The sequence below is a fragment of the Eleutherodactylus coqui genome, chromosome 11, assembly GCF_035609145.1.
Source record: "Eleutherodactylus coqui strain aEleCoq1 chromosome 11, aEleCoq1.hap1, whole genome shotgun sequence".
Taxonomy (NCBI): domain Eukaryota; kingdom Metazoa; phylum Chordata; class Amphibia; order Anura; family Eleutherodactylidae; genus Eleutherodactylus; species Eleutherodactylus coqui.
In genome coordinates, this window is record NC_089847.1 from 72,244,578 (window position 1) to 72,262,025 (window position 17,448).

Genomic DNA, 17,448 nt, shown 5'->3' on the forward strand with positions numbered 1-17,448 from the left:
AGTGTGAGTACTCAAAGTAAAGTCATTTTGGAGTGTTAGCAGAGATGAGAGAGAGTGAGAAGGAGAGAGAGAAGAGAAAAGTTCAAAGAAAAGAGACAGAAACCGGAGTCAGTGTCAAGAACAAGAGAGTAACAAGTTAATCCTTTCCAGTCCATACCAGCTAACAGAATCTATAATGAATGATGTATGTGGAGTATGTGTTCTAATAATGCCCGTAATGATCTTTTCCATGCAACCGTAATGCGAATTATGTAACTGCTACCAAGAAAAGAACTCTCTAAATAAAACTATTAAATTGTTTTCACCATATAAGTCTGCTTCCTGGAGGGCTTCCTACCATCTACAACACTAGACCCACAGGACAGCCTGGATCCCCATTTTTGTTTATTTCTCCATTTTTTTGTATTTTGTTTTGCTTGAACCAGGTCCCTAACCTGTATGTGAGCTGACATCACAACGAACTAACATGTTACCCTACCCAACTCCGCAGTAGCATGCAGTAATAATTGCCAATAATTACAATTGCAGTCATACCAGCCCCAGATCTTCTGCGGCAGCAGAGCCACCGTGACTACCATCTCAATTTACTCTTGCTACTTAACCTCTCCTAGGTCTGAGGTGCTGCACTAGTAGCATCTGGCTAGAATTGTCTGTACAAATGACTTTTGCAGAAAGCATATCCAAATTCAATGCAGTAGGATCCATACATGTATCAATTCAAGTCAGTGCAGTGTTCTTTAGCTTCCATGGAATATGGAAGTAGAGGACCCACCAGAGTGCCTCTGTTAAAACAATGACACTGAACACAGTGTCTCCCCTGGATTTGTGAGGCTGTTTACTGGACCCTAGAGGACTGGCCACATGTGACATGGTCCAATGAGTCATGGTAGCATTTGTTGTGGGCTGATGACTGACTTCATGTGTGGTGCAGACCCCATGAAACTATGGACCCCAGTTGTTAACAAGACACTGTGCAGGCTTGTGATGGTTCCATACTGATGTAAGGTGTGTTCTGATGGCATGGGTTGGATCTACTGGTATATCTAAATACATCATTGATTGGTGGCAGCTATATTTTATTGCTTTGTGGTCATTTGCAGCCCTAATGGACTTCATACATCCCTGCAATGATGGGATATTTCAGTAGGATAATACACCATGCCATCAGGCCTATGTTGTCCAGAATTGGTTCAAGGAGTATTTTGGAAAGTTCCTTCGAATGGTGTGACCTGCATGTTCACCCAACATGAGCCCAATTGAGCATTTGTAATGTGGTGGAGAGGTCCATTCACACATGAAATACTGGACCTACAAATACCACTGAACTGTGAGTGGCTATCCAGAACGTATGGCTCAACCTCCCTCCAGATATCTGCAATCCATTTGTGGAATCAATGTCACATTGAGTTACTGCACTTAGCTCCTGTCCCATGAGTTTTGGCATATCAGTGTAAATATCAGTGAGAAAGAAATAGGACATATTGACTATACAGTAGAGTGCTGGTAATCCAGCCACACAGTATGTTAGTATTGAATTTTAGTATTGTGTGCAGTGCACCATAGTCATACATGTGATTGAGGAATATAGAATGTACCACGCCAGGTTGTAATTTTAATTTGCATCGATCCTAATTTTAAACAATTGCCTCCTCCCCAACTCTCCAAAATAGCTATTTTTTTCTTGGACAGTTAAGGCCCATTTAGACGCAACGATGATCGCTAAAAATTCGCTCAAACGTCAGTTTGAGTGACAGTTTTGAGCGATCGTTTTGCATAAACTCTTAAGTAGCTACTTACCTACTTAAGAGTTTATTAACGTGCAAATGAAGCCTTTCACTGAATGCAGATAACAGCTGGAGGTCTGTCATCTGCATTCAGCTGCTTTGTTCTCCAGCGGGACTGAATACTATCAGCGCTACCCCGCTGAGAACTCAGCGTGCAGTCCCAGACAGCTGGCTTGAAGTCAGTGATGAACGAATAGTGCACAATGGGCACATGCTTAGATGCAGCGATTATCGCTCAAAGGATTGCTTTTCTTGTATCTTAATGGGCTTTTATCCACAGGAACCCTCAGTTATGGCCATTTGCACTGGTTACAATACAATAGCCACATTAATAATATTGCAAATATATCCTAGCCCTTAAACAGTGCGAATTTGGATGGTATAATAACAGCATGTCAGATTTTGCACTAAAATGTCTACATATGTTTGAAATGTCATGATTTATTTCTTCACATTTAAAATATCTTTCCATTTTTTGATTAACTGTATCTCCTGATGACCACAAGGTACAACAATTTGGGGACTTTTGTTATAGAGCATCTAATAGAAGTGTCTGTTCTGGTAACAGTTTATCTTTAAGCACTGCGATTTAAACACTGCAGATAATCTGGTGCCATCTTGTGGTGTACATTGTCAAAAGTGGAGAGAAAGAACCCAGTGCAAAATATAGATCACACTGAATGCTATCAACTAATCAGATTGTGTCTTTCATCTCAGGATGTGATGTTTAAAGAGGACCTGTTGCTTCTCCCAACTTGTCTGTTTTAGTAAATACTTGTATTCTCCCTGGCAGAGACGACTCCAGGTTTATGTGGGCCCTTGGGCAATAGCGTCTCAGTCTCAGAAGGGCGCTGGCTTAGTTATTATAATGAGCCAGCAGCCAACACCTCTGTGATGATGTCACGACAAAGGAGAGGCTGCAATACTTCATGATCGCTTGTCGGAACTTAGCTGAAAGTATCTGTTCCGACTCCACTACTCCACTACTCCGGATGAATCTTTAAAATCCCTGCATAACCCCTTCAGGCATTAATATGTTTTAGATATGCCACCTCTTTAGCATATAGATGCCACATTTTGCCACCTTTACATGCCTTTACATGCCTTTTGTGCCCTTGTACATGCCATCTTTTGCTCCCTTTAATATGCAGTACCCCTTATAGATATGCAATAAAATTACTGGGCTCATTATGTCTGGGGGGTCCACAGTGCACAGGGTTCCAGGAGGCTGGAGCAGCACAACAGTCGCTCCATGGCAGCTGCAGTAAGTGCAGATGTCCCTGCTGACTTCTGGGTTGTCTGATCTTGTGTCACACACATAATCATTGAGGCTGAGGAATGTCTGCAGTGATCATATTGGTGTCACATGATCATACAACCTAGAAATCAGCAGGGAAATCGGTGCCAACTGCAACTTCTGAAGAGCAACAGGGGATATATGTATCTTTTAAATTTTTTTTATCAGATGAAATAAAATTAAAATGAATGGGGCCTAACTACTGTTCTGACCCAGCAGCCCAGGCTATCTACCCCTCCTGGACCACTTCATTTAAGTCCTACGGATTTGATTTTAAATGATTTGCGTATGCCACTCACAGATAAAAAAATATCTCATGCTCCATTTTACCGTGGATCACGCGTGTATCTGGCTTCATTCATCTCTATGGGAGATTAGGATCCACAGTGCATCTGCAAATACATTTAAATACATTTGCAGATCCGCTGCAGATTTGAAAGTTTAAAGCAATTAGGGAGGTGGGGAAAAGGCTGGGAGGTGGTGTTGCATTTTTTTTTCCCGCACAAATGAGCTGCAGTGAATCCGCATACATCCGCGCAGAAACAAATCTGCAATCCATGATCTCCCACAAGGAAAAAAAAAACTACTTTAAGATGACCCGCAGTGCATCTGCTGCGGAAATCCACATGACATATCAGTGCATGCTGTGGACATGAGGCCTATGACTTTGAATAAATGAAACATTCTCAACTCCTTGAAACTGGACACTGCAAGCAAAATGCCTATGTACTGATATTAATGGAGCTTCAGTATGCAGAACAGATATACTTCAATTCTTCCTGTTTTGTTTCAATAGCATCTGTGAAATTAAATCACTAAGTTATGCTTTTTCTGCTGATGCTGCAAGTTAGATAACTTGGAAGTTGCCCAATATTTAATTTGATAAACATCAAATTGGTTATCTAAGCCTAGAAAACTGTCAGCAGAGTGCTTAAATGGAGGATGCATGACACAGAGGAGTTGTGCCCCTTAAAATATGTCTGTCTTGACTTACAAATTGGCCTGGAAAATGCTAATAAAAAAGAAAAGATATAAATGACCCACAAATACACAATGCATAGAGGATATTTGTAAATGTGACAGAAAAGTATTACCATGTAAAGTTTATCTATCAGCAATTCTTGAGAGTTAGGGTTTATTCACACAAAAGAATTGGCCCAAAATCTGATGGAAATGAAGCATATTATTTTAAATGGAGATAAGTACACTTGTGCCATATGAGGGCTTAGGGCTTATTCAGATAGGCGAATATCGGTTGGGTTTTCACGCCCGGACAATATACGCTGCCCCTCCTGCTACGATAGGAGGTGGGATAGGATGGGGGCTAGTGCACTGAGCTCCCGCACCGTCTCCTCCCCTCGCCACTGTTTGCAGTGGGAGGAGGCAGGACAGCGCGGAACTTAGCTCTGCCCCTGTCCTGTCTTCCCATTACAAACAGTGGCAGGGGGCGGGAGCTCCGTGCACTAGCTCCTGTCCCATCCTGCCTCCTCCTCTTGCCGAGAGGGGCAGTCTATATCAGCCGGGCGTGAAAACCCCGACCGATATACACCCGTCTGAATAAGCCCTTAAGTTGTATATTTTAATTACATCATTTTTGGGTACATAATGTATTGTATAACTTTTATTAAACAAATTTAGGGGGATTAGGAAAAAAAGAAATTCTGCCATTTGTTTGTTTATTTCAATTTTACGGCGTTTACCATGTAAAATAAATAATGCGATAAGATTTTTCTCTGGGTCACCACAAATCCGGCGGCACCAAGTTTATGCAGTATTTTTGTTTTGCTAGTTTTGTACACTTAGGCCTCATGTCCACGGGGAAAATCAGGCCCGCTACGGATTCTCCATGGAGAATCCGTAGCGGGTCCCTTCTGCCCCGCGGACATGAGCGCTGAAAATAAGAATAAATCAGAATAAACTTACCTCCCGCCCGCTCCAGATACTTCCTTCGCTGCGGCGTCATCTTCTCTGCGTCGCGGCCGGATCTTCTTTCTTCGGCCCGGCGGATGCGCAGGATGACGTCGGTGACGTGCCCCGCGCATGCGCCGGCCCGAAGCAAAATGATCCGGCCGCGACTGAGAGAAGATGGCGCCGCGGCGAAGAGAAGAACCGGAGCGGGTGAGTAAAATCTGATTTTTGTCTCCCGCGGATCCGGACGGCTTCCATAGGCTTCAATAGAAGCCCGCGGGAGCCGTCCCCGTGGGAGACCCGCATGAAAATGGAGCATGGTCCGGATTTTTTCATGCTCCATTTTTTTTAAAATCACTTTTATTGACCATTCGCGGGTATTTATCTACCCACGGGTGGTCAATGCATCCCTATGGGATGCGGATCCGCGGGCAGGAGAAGAGTTAAAATCCGCTGCTGATTTTAATTCTTCTTTTGCCCGTGGACATGAGGCCTAAAAGCACTTTTTGTTTGAAGATTTGCTTTTGTGTTGCCGCATTCCAAGATCCATAGCATTTTAATTTTTCTATCACAGAGTTCTGTGAGTTATTATCATTTGCTGAATGAGCTCTAGTCTTCATTTATTTAATGCTTAGGAATGTATAACATTTTGATTGCTTTTTATTCCATTTTCTAGAGGTTAGATTAACAAAGTCTGCAATTTTAGCATGTTTATTTTTTTTTAACGACGTTCATCATGTAGTATTAATAATATGTTAAATTAATTCTGCAGGCCGGTACAATTATGTCAATACCGAATCTTTTTTTTTTATTTAGCTTTTTTTACACTTTAAAAACTAAAAAATGTATCCCTGCATTCAAAGACGCCTAACATTTTTCTTTTTTTAATTAATCTTGCTGTGTGAGTTGTTTTGTGTGGGATGAGTTGTAATTTTTAATGGTGCCTTTAATGGTTCTTGATTAGAGATGAGCGAACGTACTCGGTAAAGCACTACTCGTCCGAGTAATGTGCTTTATCCGAGTATCACTCTACTCGTTCTGAAAGATTCGGGGAGCACTGCGGAGCGGGGAGCTGCAGGGGAGAGCCGGGAGGAACGGAGGGGAGATCTTTCTCTCCTTCTCTCCCGCCCGCTCTCCCCTGCTCCCCGCTGCGACTCACCTGTCAGCAGCGGCAGCTCCCGAATCTTTCAGAACGAGTAGAGCGATACTCGGATAAAGCACATTACTCGGACGAGTAGTGCTTTACCGAGTACGTTCGCTCATCTCTATTCTTGATTCATACAACGTTTTGATCACTTTCTATTCCGTTTATTATCTATTTTTGCCATGTTTTTTGCATTTTCTTCATGGCATGCACCGTGTCGCATAATAAAGTGCTAACTACTTTGGGGGGTCATCATGAATGCAGCGATACTAGATCTGTGATTTTTTTTCCATATTTTTTTCTTACATGGAAAGGGTGGGGTTTTGAAAATTTTATTTTTTTTAATACTTTTTAACTTTTCATTTTTTCCCCACTGCGGGACTTGAATATCACCATATTTTATCATTATTTTAATACACTACTATACTTCAGTATAGTAGTGCATTAGAAAGCCTATCAATCTCAGCCAGAGGCTTCATTCATACAAGCGTATATCAACCGTGCTTTCATGCCTGGCCAATATACGCTGCCCATCTGAATGCATTGGTTTACAATGTATCAGTTCAGATAGGCGCATTCGTGCGGCGTAAAAACACCCAGCCGGCCAACATAGCGCATTTCGGCTGGGTGCTTTTACGTTGTCCAGGAAAGATAGTTCAGGAACTATCTTCCTGGCTGGAATATGGCGATGGCTCCCATAGACTCCTATGGGAGCCTATAGTAGCTGCCGGAGAAGAGAGATAGGAGGGAGTTTAGCAGCATATCTTCCCTTTCCAACCCCTTCTCTCCACTCCTTGCCGACTGTTTGCAATGAAAGGAGGCGGGATGGGGTGGAAGCTAGTTGTTAAGCTCCCACCCTGTCCCGCCCCCTCCCATGGTTGGCAGCCGACAAGGGGTGGAGAGGGTGTGGGAGATTAGCACAATAGCTCCCCCCCTCCCCCTTTCCTTGCCAAGAGCCATCAAGGGGGCAGAAAGGGGAGGCAGTTTAGCAGAGCTCACCCGCCTGACAGCATTCCGGGCTCAGCTTATATGCGCCGGGCCTGGACCATCTGAACGGGTGCAGAAACGACAGATTTGTGAGCCCGTTCACACGACTTTTGGTCACACTATGGCTGTGACACAGCCGAGCAAAAATAGCTACACTCATGTGAAAGAGTCCAGAGGCTGAACCTCATAGGCTATTGTAGCTGGCAGACCTGGAGGCCATGTTCAAGCTTCCAGGTGCCATAGCGACTAATCCCAACCCCGCAATCACATAGTGGGTGTCCGATGGGTGACAGTGGGATGTAAAGGGCTAAACAGCAAGAATTGGAGGTTTCTCCAGTCCCCGCTGTTTGAACAAGTGCTAAGCTGTTATTCAACAGCCGAGCACCCCCCCCCCCCCCCCCTCAGCACAAGAGACTTCTGCTATAGTTTTGTTAAAAGATCAGTACATCAGAATAGAGCCCCTTAACGGTGCCTGTAAAAAAGAAATATGAGTGGTTGTTAGGGGGTTGAAAAAAGCCTACATTTATCATATCTACCATTTAGTGCTGCGGTCCTTCTATAAAAGCTTATGGCTACATATGCTGATTACCTTCCTAGGAAAACATGGGAAGTGATCTTAGCCATTTCCAGTCATAATATTGCATCCATGTGTGCTAACATATCAGAAATTATTTCTTAAATGGCTGGAAGCAAAGGTGTACTTATCATAGAGGGAGACCATGCAATTGTTATGTGGCCCATAGAAAGAGGGGGCCGCAGCTTTGATTGCATAATCCCCTTTTACTACTGGGTAGTGAAAACATACATAGGATCAGCACTAGAGATGAGCGAGCACCAAAATGCTCGGGTGCTCGTTACTCGAGTCGAACTTTTCGCGATGCTCGAGGGTTCGTTTCGAGTAACGAACCCCATTGAAGTCAATGGGCGACCCGAGCATTTTTGTATATCGCCGATGCTCGCTAAGGTTTTCATTTGTGAAAATCTGCAAAACCCAAGAAAGTGCTGGAAACGACACAGAAACGGATAGGGCAGGCGAGGGGCAACATGCTGGGCTGCATTTCAGGTTCCCAGGTCCCACTATTCAGCCACAATAGCGGCAAGAGTGCCCCCCCCCCCCTCCTAACAATTTTTACCACACTACCTCCAACAAAGCACAAGCACTGCCTGCGGGACACAACCCTGCCTCTTCTCTTGGGTTACATGCTGCCCAGCCCCCCCCCCCCCCCCCCCCGCACGACCCAGTGTCTACAGAGCACACCAAAGTGTCCCTGCGCAGCATTCAGCTGCCCTCATGCCACACGATGGCCTCACAGCCACACCACCCTCATGTCTATTTATAAGTGCGTCTGCCATGAGGAGGAACCGCAGGCACACACTGCAGAGGGTTGGCAGGGCCAGGCAGCAACCCTCTTTAAAAGGGGCGGGGCAATAGCCCACAATGCTGTACAGAAGCAATGAGAACTCCAATCCTATGCCACCTCCATCAGGAGCTGCAAACGTGGGCATAGCAATGGGGAATCCATGTGCCACACAGTATTCATTCTGTCAAGGTGTCGCATAGCTCAATCCACCCTGCAAGGGGAAAGCCGTCAGCGCTCTGCCCTCTACCCAAGTCAGTCAGTGCCTTTGTGCCAGACAGGTCAAACACCGCGATGGGAACTAAGTTTGCAACAACAGCATAGGGGGGTTCTAGGAAGCCCAAGACATGAACGAAAAATTGATCGGAGCGGCCAAACATGGCAGACTTGCACCGCGCCCACGACATAGGCCTCGGCCCACAGCTTCAGCAATCCTAGGCAGGAAGCGGACTTTCACTGCACCAAGGACATAGGCCTCTGCACAAACCCTCAGCAATCGTGGGCCTACAGCGGACTCCTATGCTAGCGTAGCTGTGCACGTCTCATTAGCGCTGTATTGCTCCTGTAGTTTGTCCCAATGCAGAGTCCCGGATAGTAGAGCTAACGTCAGATTAAATACAGGTGGGCTTCGGCCCACACTGCATTCCCCAGTCAGACCGGGGTTTTTAATACATAGACACAGGCAGGTATACCTCACTAATGTGAAGTCCGTGTGGACCGACACCATGGGTGGGTCCCAGGAAGCCACCGGCGGTACATTAATATATCCCAATGCATTGCCCAGCACAGCTGAGGTAACGTCCGATTAAATGCAGGTGGTCTTCGGCCCACACTGCATTCGCCAGTCAGACCGGGGTTTTTAATACATAGACACAGGCAGGTACAACTCACTAATGTGAAGTCCGTGTGGACCGACAGCTTAGGTGGCTCCCTGGAACCCACCGGCGGTACATAAATATATCCCATTGCAGTGCTCAGCACAGCTGAGGTAACGTCAAGTTTAATGCAGGTGGGCTTCGGCCCACACTGCATGCCCCAGTCTGACCGGGGTTTTTAATGCATAGACACTGGCAGGTACAAATCCCCAATGTGAAGTCCCTGTGGACCCACAGCATGGGTGGCTCCCTGGAACCCACCGGCGGTACATAAATAAATCCCATTGCAGTGCCCAGCACAGCTGAGGTAACGTCAGGTTTAATGCAGGTGGGCTTCGGCCCACACTGCATGCCCCAGTCAGACTGGGGTTCTTTATAAGTAGACACATGCAGTTACAACTCCGTGTGGACCGACAGCATAGGTGGGTCCCAGGAAGCCACCAGCGGTACATAAATATATCCCATTGCATTGCCCAGCACAGCTGAGGTTACGTCCGATTAAATGCAGGTGGGCTTCGACCCACACTGCATGCCCCAGTCTGACCGGGGTTTTTAATACATAGACACTGGCAGGTACAAATCCCCAATGTGAAGTCCCTGTGGACCCACAGCATGGGTGGCTCCCTGGAACCCACCGGCGGTACATAAATAAATCCCATTGCAGTGCCCAGCACAGCTGAGGTAACGTCAGGTTTAATGCAGGTGGGCTTCAGCCCACAGTGCATGCCCCAATCAGACTGGCGGCGTACTTGCGCTTGCGCTCAAACAGTTGCGCTAGCGACGGCTGGACGCTGCGCTAAGAGACATTGCTGGATGGGGCCGAGGACAGCGGAGGTGAGCGTGTGGGTGCAGGCCGGGAGACGGTCATGCCTGTGTCCTGAGAGGGGGGTTGGATCTCAGTGGCAGGTTGGGGCACAGGGGGAAAGGCAATGGTGCAAACCGGAGGCGGTGAACGGCCTTCGTCCCACCTTGTGGGGTGCTTGGCCATCATATGCCTGCGCATGCTGGTGGTGGTGAGGCTGGTGGTGGTGGCTCCCTGGCTGATCTTGGCGCGACAAACCTTGCACACCACAGTTCGTCGGTCGTCTGCACTCTCAGTGAAAAACTGCCACACCTTTGAGCACCTCGGCTTCTGCAGGGTGGCATGGCGCGAGGGGGCGCTTTGGGAAACAGTTGGTGGATTATTCGGTCTGGCCCTGCCTCTACCCCTGGCCACCGCACTGCCTCTTCCAACCTGCCCTGCTGCTGCACTTGCCTCCCCCTCTGAAGACCTGTCCTGAGTAGGCGTTGCAAACCAGGTGGGGTCAGTCACCTCATCGTCCTGCTGCTCTTCCTCAGAATCCTCTGTGCGCTCCTCCCTCGGACTTACTGCCCTTACTACTACCTCACCGATAGACAACTGTGTCTCATCGTCATCGTCCTCCTCACCCACTGAAAGGTCTTGAGACAGTTGCCGGAAGTCCCCAGCCTCATCCCCCGGACCCCGGGAACTTTCCAAAGGTTGGGCATCGGTCACGATAAACTCCTCTGGTGGGAGAGGAACCATTGCTGCCCAATCTCGGCAGGGGCCCGAGAACAGTTCCTGGGAGTCTGCCTGCTCCTCAGAATGTGTCATTTTCATGGAGTGAGGGGGCTGGGAGGAAGGAGGAGCAGCAGCCAGAGGATTCAGAGTGGCAGCTGTGGACGGCCTAGAAGACTGTGTGGTCGATAGATTGCTGGATGCACTTTCTGCCATCCACGACAGGACCTGCTCACACTGCTCATTTTCTAATAAAGGTCTACCGTGTGGACCCATTAATTGTGAGATGAATCTGGGGACCCCAGAAACTTGCCTCTCTCCTAATCCCGCAGCAGTTGGCTGCGATACACCTGGACCAGGAGCTCGGCCTGTGCCCACACCCTGACTTGGACCTCCGCGTCCTCGCTCCCGTCCACGTCCTCTAGGCCTACCCCTACCCCTCAGCATGGTGTATTACGAGAGTAGCAGAAACAAAACGCTGTAAATAAATGTGCCGCTTATTGGCCTGTGGTTGGAGGCTGACTTCGCGTACGTAACGCACTGCAGAGTCAGGAAACAATTATGCGCAAGGCTGGGTATTAATTCACCAACTACTACCCCCAGCAGAGACGCAGTAAACTGAAGGCAGTGACAGGCAGGCCAAATACAGTATTTTTTTGAAGTTTTTGTGAACAACCACATTGCCTGTGAAATACACTGTATTTTGATTTCCCTGTTGGAGGCTGACTTCGCGTATGTAACGCACTGCAGAGCAGGAAACAATTATGCGCAAGGCTGGGTATTAATTCACCAACTACTATCCCCAGCAGAGATGCAGTAAACTGATGGCAGTGACAGGCAAGCCAAATACAGTATTTTTTTGAAGTTTTTGTGAACAACCACATTGCCTGTGAAATACACTGTATTTCAATTTCCCTGTTGGAGGCTGACTTCGCGTACGTAACGCACTGCAGAGGCAGGAAACAATTATGCGCAAGGCTGGGTATTAATTCACCAACTACTACCCACAGCAGAGACGCAGTAAACTGAAGGCAGTGACAGGCAGGCCAAATACAGTATTTTTTTGAACTTTTTGGGAAAAAGCCCACTGCCTATATAGCCAGTATATCTCTTTCCCACTGTCCCTGCCTCACCAGTACTGCCCCTATACTCTGTAAAATGACTGCAGACTGAGGACGCTATGGTCTGCACGCCCGATATACAAAAAAAAAAATTGTGCAACACTGCTCCCAGCAGCCTCAACAGTACTGCACACAGTCAGATGTGGCCCTAAGAAGGACCGTTTGGGTTCTTGAAGACTAAAATAACACCTAACACTCTCCCTATAGCAGCAGCAGCATCAGCAGCACTTTCCCTGATCTATGTCAGCATGCATCTGTGGAGAGCCGCGAGCGGGGCAGATTTATATACTCGGGTGACACCTGATCTCCCCAGCCACTCACTGCAGGGGGGTGGTATAGGGCTGGAACGTCACAGGAGGAAGTTGTAATGCCTTCCCTGTCTTTCTATTGGCCAGAAAAGCGCGCAAATTTCTCAGAGATGAAAGTGAAAGTAACTCGAACATCGCGTGGTGCTCGTCTCGAGTAACGAGCATCTCGAACACCCTAATACTCGAACGAGCATCAAGCTCGGACGAGTATGCTCGCTCATCCCTAATCAGGACCTTACTCCAAAGAGGAAATACATTGTTAGCAAACAAGGAGGTAGAGAATTGTCCCAAGGGTCATTTTAAAGGGCATGGAAGTTGAAAGAAACACCCAGCCCTCCTGTCCTAGGTGTGGTGGCAAAAATGGGCACCATAATGGGGGACCCATTAAAGTTTTGGGTATGGCGTCCCATCTCTTTTATGTTCACCACTAGATTGAAGGCTACTTAGTTTTTTATTTTACACATTTAGGCCTCATTCACACTAGCGTGTATTTGCACGTACATACGCGCATGCAAAAAATGCACATCTATTAGAGCAATTGGTTCCCTGTGGTGTGTTCACATATCTGTGTTTTACAGGCATGCAAATGAACGCACCTGCAAAAGATAGGACATGAGTGGACTGTGAATGTCCGTGCTGCGCGTAAATATTCCCTGCGGGGAGTTCCCTTATCACTGAATACTGTGACAGCATTGTCAGAGTGTTCAGTGATAATGGGGCTCTCTGCAGGGAGTAAAGAATCCCCCGCCACCGTTGTGACAGCTGTGGCAGAGGATTGCAAAGCTTTACCATTGATTTCAATGGGGCATCCACTGCTGGCGGCCCCATTGGAAGCAATAGGATGCCGGCATTCCCTGTAGTGATTTTCGGGGAAGGTCTTTAAATATAAGCCCTTCCCTGAAAATCAACCCTAGCTTATGAAAATAAATAAATAAATAAAAAAATATATATATATACACTCACCTCTCCATTTAAAATCCCCACCTCCTGAAAGGGCTACGTCTGATTGGCTGAGCGCTCAGCCAATCATAGGCAGCACTCAGCCATTCATTGAATGACAGCTGAGCGCTGCCTGTGATTGGTCACATCGCTCAGCCAATCACAGGCAGCACTCTGCCATTCCCCACAGAGCTCTGCCTGTGATTGGCTGAGCGCTGCGACCAATTACAGGCAGCCCTCAGCTGTCACTCAATGAATGGCTGAGCGCTCAGCCAATCAGACGCAGCCCTTTCAGGAGGCAGGGATTTTAATTCCCCGCCTCCTGACAGAACTTCATCTTAGTGCCAGGAACCTAGCGGCTAGACACTCCGAGCCCCAACAGCGGCGAACAGGTGAGTATTTTTTTTTAACACCACCTAGGGTTGGTTTTCAGGGATTTTCATTTTATATTTAAAGCCCTTCCCCCGAAAATCATTGTAGGGGTTGCTGGCATCCCATTGCTTTCAATGGGGCCACCGGCAGCAGCCCTGGCCCCATTGAGAGCAATGGGTATGGAGCCTTGCTCACGCGTGTTTTGACTTGTGCGTGGACGCATAGTTTGGCACGCGCTTCTGTACATGCAAATCCACGCTCGTGTGTACTAGGCCTTACATAGCACATACATATTCTGCAGCACTGTACAGCACTTGAGGCCCCCTATGGGGCTCACAGTGTAAGTTTGCCTATTTGTATGTTTTTGGAGTGTAAGAGGAAACACACAGAAAATATATGCATTCCATGCAGATGTTGTCCTTGGTGGGATTTCAACCCTGTACACCTAACCACTGACCCAGCATGATTGCATTTAAAGTACAAGATGCCAATTGATTCCTTCTAGTACATAGAAAAACAGAAAACTTAAAGTAAATATTAATCTTTAAATTCAATTTTGCTTGACTATATGCAGACAGCCGGTGTTCGGCACATATATGCACTGCTAGCATTCCAGCGGCTCTCTGAAGCACAGTGACAGAAGCGTGATGGTGAGCGGTGCTGCCCTTTATGGTGGAGGACATGGGGAGCTGCGGTGGGCTGCATTGTGGGGAGAACATGGTCAGCAGCGGTGGCCTGCATGGGGGGAGGACATGGTGAGCGGCTCTGGGGTGGCTCAAGCTGTGTTGTCGAAGGCACCGGCCAGAGCCAGCAGTCTAATGCAGCGCTGCTGACCGGCGCTGGGAGAACTGCTCCAGTCGCTGAGCGCAGAGTAATACCGCAGTAGGAGTAGGAGGACGACAGCAGTGAGCCCTTATAGCACAGGGGGGACAGTCACTTGTGGCCTCAGGGAGGCTAGAGAGGCAGGGGACAGTCAGTGACAACCAACGGCAGCGGCGGTGGCTAACAACAATGCATCCTAGGACCTTCCAGGACTTTGTATTCTTGCACCAATTGGAAGCTAGGGTTGTAACAGGGGTGTTCCTCCTGTCAAACCTCTAGATTCCAGTGGTGTCAGGAAACACTATTACCCATCTACACTGCTCTGTACTTCTCTAGTGTCCTACAACAAGGAAGGAAGAAGAATCTGCAGTTTTTTTCCTGTGGACAGTGTATAGAAAATATAATAGTAGACTCATCCTACCAGCTCAGAGAGACCGGAAAAACAGAAAATGTAGCTTGCAAAGAGGAAAATGGTGCTAAATGCTGTAAACAATTCATATAAAGGCCAGAAATAATGTTATCCCCCATGTACACATGGCAGTTTATTCTGAAAACTAAGGCCTCCCTCACACAGGGCGTTTGCAAAACGCTGCCTTTTCAGCTGCCTTTTCAGCTACCTTTTCAGCTGTGTTTTCAGCCAGCTGAAAACGCTGCCCATTCACTTCAATGGAAGACTCAGCTGGAAATGCCCAAAGATAGAACATGCAGCGCTTTTCAAAGCAGCGTTTTCAGCCCTGTGTGAGCAGCCCCATTGAAATTAATGGGAGCCTTGGGAGCCTAAGGCCTCCCTCACACAGGGCGTTTGCAGAAACGCAGTGTTTTTCAACGCTGCGTTACTGCAGATTCCGCCCCGTTTCAGCAGCGCTGGTATACTTTATGCCAGCGTTTTGGCTGCGTTTTCAGCTCGGCTGAAAATGCAGCCAAGAATGCTGAAAAGAAACAAAAAAAAACAGTACTCACCTAGCCACTGCAGTCCGGGTCGCGGCCGCTGGTCTCTGCCGCTGATCCGGGGTTCCTCGGCACTCCCAAGTCTATTGCCGAAGGCCACGTTTGAGAACCCCGCCTCCAGCAATAGAGTGCTGTGATTGGTTGTCGGTGCTTGCTCGATGCCCAATCACAGCCCTTCATTGACTGTCTCAGCCAATCAGTGCTAAAACCGCTGCCCATTCATTTCAATGGGAGATGCAAGGCTGAAAACGCCCGCAAATAGAACATGCATTGCTGTCAAAGCGCAGCGCTGGAAGGCGCTGCGTTTTCAGCCCTGTGTGAGTAGCCCCATTGAAATGAATGGGAGTGTTGTACAGCGTTTAGCGCTGGGCTGAAAAGGCAGCGCTAAACGCGTATAAAACGCCCTGTGTGAGGGAGGCCTTAGGCACATTTTAAATCTCAGTCCACTGGACCAAAATAACTCGTCAGAAGAAAATGCAGAAATACATTATATTTAATGCATTACTACGCCTCAGACTGGTGATCAGCGACAGTTCTGGTTGCACTAAACCAAATATACACTACGAACATAATAGTTATATCTTGCTACCCTGTTGCAGTGTGACAAGAATGCACAGTTAACACTTATTACAATGTACCTATCATATACTGTAATTTCAGCGTTTCTATATCAAGCATTCATGATATACTTCTTGCACTCATGTTTAGTAACTTTCTGACTTCACTGCTTTTAAGGTGTATTCCCATTTCATCAATCAATGTCCATTGTGTCTAATAAGCGAGTTGGAGCATTTTACAAATTTGCTTCCTGTGTCCAAAATGCAGAGATATCATGCCTTTCCTAATCTCACTGTATAAAACTGGTTGTCAAGACGACGACCACATTCTGGCCACTTCTCTGCAATTCATCTCAATAGGAGGGCTTCTGGGCATGCTCAGTAGCTCACAAGCCATCAGTGTGCTATAAGTGTCTGTTATCTCTATGTCAATTACAGAGATAGCAGTTCAAACTGTAGAGCTGCATGTGAGTTGAATAGAACAGATATAGAAGGTGAAAGCAAACTGGAGTAGGTGAGGGGGACAAGGTACTAAGCAGCAGGGAGGACTGAGGAAGGAGGAATTGGGGAAGGCAACAACTAGCACAGTTGGATGAATTGTGTCGGGAGGTTTTCATGTTGACAATGCTATGCCTGCAGCTTATACCAGGGCAGCAGGAATGTACACAGTCAGGCTGTCAATTAGGAGGTGAGGTCCCACCCAGGGGGAACCAGGACATAGCCAGCCACAGAGCTGCACAAGAGGTAAACCAGGGAGATGGGAACACCCCTTTAAGGCACAATGGTGGCCAGATAGACAGAAATGCAATCAATTTGCACTTATCCATGAGTTTTTCTATGCAACGTATTTTAACCCATTAACGACCGGGCCATAGCCTTTTTACGTCCTCCCGAAGTGGGCTTTATTCTCTGAGGTTGTAAAAACATGTGTCCTGCAGAGAATAAAGCCCCTCGGGCTCTGGACGTGACAGCTCCATGCTGTCGGTGCCCGCAGGTAGCCGACAGCATGGAGCTGTCATCCCGGGCTGCGGGGACCCCCCCCCCCCGGCAATGCGATCGGCGCTACCCAATCGATAGCGCCGATCGCATAAAAGTTTTTAAAAGTTTTAAAAAGTTAAACATTCAGCTGCAGCTGAAATTACTCACCCAGGTCCGCCGCACTGCTCCCCGCTGTCCTGGTCCTCCGGGCCCCGAAGCCGTCCTTCTGCGAATGCACGCCAGCCGGCATTATGTCAGCCGCATGCGCAGAAGGCCCTGGCTTCTGTAGGTAGCCAGGAGGCAGGAGATGACAGCGGGGACCGCGGTGAGCGGTCCCCGGTACCGCGATCGGCGATTGCGGAAAAGTGAATAAAGATGTTAAAAAAAAGAAGAGTTTCACCTCCCCTCATGGATCGGATCCATAAGGGGAGGTGAAAATATTCACCCCGCGTCCTCCATGTTCTCCGGCCGGTCTCGGGACCCCCCGCTGGCTTCTGCGCATGCGCCGATGTGGCACGCATGCGCAGAAGG